The sequence below is a fragment of the Octopus sinensis genome, linkage group LG2 (assembly GCF_006345805.1).
Source record: "Octopus sinensis linkage group LG2, ASM634580v1, whole genome shotgun sequence".
Lineage (NCBI taxonomy): Eukaryota > Metazoa > Mollusca > Cephalopoda > Octopoda > Octopodidae > Octopus > Octopus sinensis.
The window spans coordinates 146,536,450-146,542,014 of record NC_042998.1 but is presented as its reverse complement, the minus strand read 5'-3'; positions in this window follow the sequence as shown (position 1 = coordinate 146,542,014).

Genomic DNA, 5,565 nt, shown 5'->3' with positions numbered 1-5,565 from the left:
GAGAGGACCGATCAGGTAAAGGACCTGGGTATCTTGGTGGATTCCTCCTTTTCGCCTTCGGCCCAGTGCGTCCATGCTGCCAACAAAGCACGCGGAATTCTGTTCTTGATTCGACAGTTATTCGGAATGCTCACAGCAGCCATATTCCTACCACTCTTTGTCACGCTGGTGAGACCCATATTGGAGTATGGGATTCAAGCCTCTTCTCCTTATCTCCTCAAAGACATACAGCATCTCAAAAGAGTCCAGAAGCTGGCTACCCACATGGTTCATGGTCTCAAAAATTTGTCCTACGAAGAAAGGCTGAGGACGCTCGACCTTTATTCTCTTGAAAAACGCCGCCGCCGTGGTGATCTCATTCTTGCCCACAACATCATAAGCGGAAAGTGTAACCTCTCGAAAGAGCTGTTCTTCACTCCTGCTCCAGAGCGTCGGCTGCGGGGTCATTCCGAAAAGCTCTACCTGCGACGATTTCATCTCAATCGAAGGAGAGGAGCTTTCTCCATCCGGGTTGCGGATCCGTGGAACAAGCTGCCAGACAAGATGGTGAAGATGCCGACGATCGCTTTGTTCAAAGCCTCCCTGGACCTCAAGTGGCCTGAACTCTTTACATGAACACCACCCTGTACTTAACTCCATGTCCCCCTACATGGCCTTGCTATTTGCTTTTGAGCCAAATTAACTAACTAACTAACTAACATTATTTTGAATTAATCTCATAGCTTTGAGATTTCAATATGATTGTTTATTTTTAGAATGACAGTGTAGGGTAGGTGTGAGAAGCTGGATATGACTAGTTTGAATAAAAAAAAAATAGACAGAATATTTCGGCCAGATATGGCTGGTTTGAATACTCAAGGATTAAATCTTTCCTTTTTTCCCAATGACCAGAGTCAAAAACAACTCAAAAGGCAAACTACCCATCTTCCATCTACAAAGGTGAGCCAAAAATTTCATAGGCGCGCTATGAAGGAGTGATGCTAGAGCTGTGAAATCTTGCATATATTAATTTCAACCTTTCTTATTAAAAACTGCATTGTTTCTTTCCAAGTAAATTGACATCTGACTGTTCAAAAACTTCAAATGTAGCTAGGAGCAACTTCTCTTGAAAAATTAAACAAAATTTGGCATCATAGTGTTATCAAGTACCTACAAACAAACATGTTTAACCTCCAAGGACATTCATGCTCACATGGTTCTTACATTAGAGGATGACACTACAGCTTTATTAACAATGTAAAAGTGGACAGCTGAATTTAGGAGGGAAAAAGAGAGTATTGAAGATGACTCAAGGTCACCACCTAGGAAAACATTTGTGTTCACCACATGGTGATAGATGACAGGCAATTGACTATAAATCAAATAGCCTATGCTATTAGCATATCCCATTAGAGAATTGAGAATATTTTGTACAATGAACTTGGTATGACAAAGGTTTCTGTTCAGTGGGTTCCACGTCTTCTGACACCTGATCAAAAGCAAACCAGCCTGATCACATCACAGGAAAATTTGATAGTGTTTCAGGCAGATTCAGCTGGTTTCCTAACCCAAAAGAGAAAGAGACAATCCATGCAGTGAGAACACCCCTCCTGACTTGCTCCAAAGAAAACCAAGGTCGTTTCATCTACAGTTTTTTGGAATGCAGAAGGCATTGCTTATAGACTATCTTCAAAAGGGTCACACTATCAGTGAAGATTACCATGCCAACTTGCTGAATCACTTACAAAAGGCTATCAAGGCCACTCCCTGCTTGACTGACGCTTTATTCCACCCATAGATCCAGTCTATGGCTTACAACTGTTAGTTATGTAAAAATACCCAGTAGACAATTATAATATCATAAAACCATGTATTTACCTCTTCAGCAATGCATCTGCTCTTGTCTCTCTATCACACTTTCACCTCCCTCAGTATTATACTCCCACTCAATCAAGAGTAGAGCTCAATGCAGCCCTCTGGCTTGTGAATTCATGCCAAACTGTCCAACCCATACCAACATAAGAAAAAGGGTGTTAATGATGATGATTCTCTATTTCTTCCCTCTCTCATCAAATACATTGTTTGAACATTGCTTTTAGGTAGACAGATATTTCAGTTTAGAAACCTTCCTATCCCAGTTTATCTTCTTTATCCAAGTTCACCAAGCTCATATCCTACAGTCAATAACTATCATTTGATGGTGACTGAACATTCTTTACTGGGGAAGGAGTATTCACAACCTCTGGTTGATTGTCACATTTCTTGTGAATACAACACCTTCCTGGCTCACATGTTTATTTTGGTGAAAGACAATTGGCTTCCTGAAATTTGTATTACAAATGGTTAAGTCAAGTGTGTCATGAGAATTCTAAGAACATGAATCCATCTCCATTCTTTGTACCATGATCCTACTTTCCATCATCATCAAAATTACCATATTTATGTTGTCCATTAGAGTCACCAGTTGTAATAACAGGGTTGATATTATCTTCAAGTGGACCTTACAGAAATTGTGTTCTGCTCATCTGCCACTCATCACTACTATATAAAGACAGAACAGTTATCATGACACAACTGAGTTGAATTATTCTGTCAGCACACTAACCTAAATCCTACAACTGAAAAGAAGAGATTTTTCACTGATGTCAGTATAGTACTGCTGAATGTCTATCTGTTCCTAAAAAAAAAAACAGTTCATCTTATCACATCAGTATTGTCAGTGAGGAGGGGTGGTCATACTTGGCTGCCCCACTGCTGTGTATAGTTCTAACAGTGTTAATCCTGCTGACATAAGTGGATGGGTTTTACAGCTTGATGCTCTTCCAACTGTTTCTACTTTATAACATATATAGGTTGATCCAAGAGAGGCTGTTTGCTATGGCTAAAGTCTGGACTCAAGTCTTCCCACTATTCCGTACTGGTGTTTTTTCAGTTTGTGCACAGACACAGGTATCACTGTGTGGTTAAGAAGATCACTTTACAACCACATAGTTTAGAGTTCAGTCCCATTGAGTGACACCAAGCAACTGTCTTCTACTATAACCCCAAACCAACCAATGCCCTGTAAGTGAATTTCGTAAGCTATAGGAAGCCCATCAAATATGTATATATTTGTGTGTGTGTGTGCTTGCATGAATGTTCATGAAAGCTGACATTCAACAGTTTTGATTGTCACTGCCCAAGTGAAACAATAATGTGATGTTTACAGTCCTTGTTGACATTGTGATTGATCATTGTATGTCTTCAAAGACTTGTAGAAAAAAAATAAAGTCCTTTATATGAAAATCAGTTACTGCTTGTGACAGTAAAAACCATCTTGCTGTAAATCTGGGAAAAAACACCAATACAGAGTAGAGGAGAGACTTGAGTCCAGGAAAACAGCCACTCCTGTACCAGTGGTAGGATAAAGTACATCATGTGCATGTTGTAATGTGCTTGCCAGTAGGAAGGCCTTCCAACAATAAATTCTGCCATTCTGCCTCAAATAAATCTCACCTAACCCATACTAGCCTGTAAAAACAGACATTAAGTAAACAAACTATACATATATATTATTCTTTTACTCGCTTCAGTCATTTGACTATGGCCATGCTGGAGTACCACTTTGAAGGATTTTAGTCAAACAAATTGACCCCAGGACATTTTTTAAAGTCTATTGGTCTCTTTTGCCAAACTGCTAAGTTACGGGAATGTAAACACACCAACACTTGTTGTCAAGCAGTGATGCGGGGGACAAAAACAGGCACAAAGACACATATACGATGGGCTTCTTTCAGTTTCCATCAACCAAATCTACTCACAATGTATTTGTATATACACACACACACACACATATATATATATACATACATCAAGTTAAAAAATGTCTTGTAGACTTCCTGTTGGCATGCCTCTTCATTTATATCTTTTTCAGCAGTATGTGTGTAATTGCTGTCACATTTACTGACTGTTTTTAAATTTTTCACAAGACTGTCTCAGCCTTACTTTTGACAGACTACATTATCAGTAGCATCAAGAGTTGATGTAATATTCAAAAACAACAGTTATCCTAAAATTATTCATAAACATATCTTGTCTTAGGTCCTGAACTATCAATGTAGTTGTAAGGGTGTCATGACACACTGTACACTGGTTTTCTTCATGTCAAGACAATGTGCCACATACAATTTGCCTGTCTATTCTTTGATGTTGTCCGTCCATCATTTCCTCTGTCCACCTCTATTTCTTTTTCCTTTAACAGTTCCTTGAAAAACGGGCTTTTGCAAGGTCATGAGATCTTATATAACCATACAATCTTGTCATCTCTGCTTCCTTTTTCTTCTTTGATGTGAGATCTTCAAGGGAGCCAATATGATGCAGAGTGGTTTTGCAAAGCTGCTTATACATGATGTTGCTTAAGTGGGAAATGATTTTAATGTTGAAGTAGCATCTCATTTCCAATGCCTTGTGAGAGAATTTGGTAGATGGAAACTCTGTGTGTGTGTGTATAGATTATCATTTTACATCCATGGTCCATGTGGGCATAGGTTGGACAGTTTAACAGGATCAGGTTCAAGGATTGCATCATGCTCCAATGTTCATTTCAGTGTGGTCTCTACAGCCGGCCACTTTACAAGGTATTCTGGGTGCTTTTTTTTATAGCACCAGCAAGCCTGCAAGACTAAGCTGCATGGTGAATGGAGTTACAATAGAGAGGGAGGCACTGTACCAAGATGTCTCACAGTGAGATTGAACCTAAAAGCACATGTTTGCAATGCAAAATGTTTAGCCACAACAGGCACAGGTATGGCTGTGTGATTAAGCTGCTTGCGTCCCAACCATATGGACATGGGTTCAGTCATGTTATGTGGCACTTTTAGGTAAGTGTTTTCTTCTTGAGTGGATTTGGTAGATGAAAACTAAAATAAGCCCATCGTATATAAGGGGGCACTCAAAACAAAAACAGAAATTTACAATATTATTGTATTCACAGTTTTACATGTTTACACTTTTATCACTTTCAAAATATTCTCTCTTTGAAACAACTTTTCAGTCCAGACATGTTTTCCACTGTTGGAAGCAGAGCTGATACTCTTGTAAAGCGATGCTTTTTAACGCTTCTGTTGTTTTTTACTTCACCTCTTCCAAATTCGCAAATTCCATAGCACCAGTGAAGACCTTAAAAATTCCATAGCACCAGTGAAGACCTTAAAAAAAAAAAAAGGTCCAGATCAACCTCCAACTGTTCTTTCAGTTCACAACATGCATTCAGTCATGACTACTTTTGATCTTCCGTGAGCAAGCGAGGCACAAATTTTGCAGCAACTCTTTTCATTTGCAAATCCTCACTCTAAATTCGTTGACAGGAGCTCCAGGACACACCAGTCATATCAACAAGTTCGTCAATTGTTTAGTGATGGTCCTCTAAGATGAATTTTCATGATATTTTCATTCATTCAGGAGTTCAACAGTCGCCCTGAACAAGGTTGGTACCTAAAGCATGAAATCCTTAAAAACTTGTGTTTTGCTCATGGCAGTATCCTTGTAAGCTGTTAGAAGCGTGACAACTGTTTCGGCTGCCATTTTCCCCAGCAGAAAACAAAATTT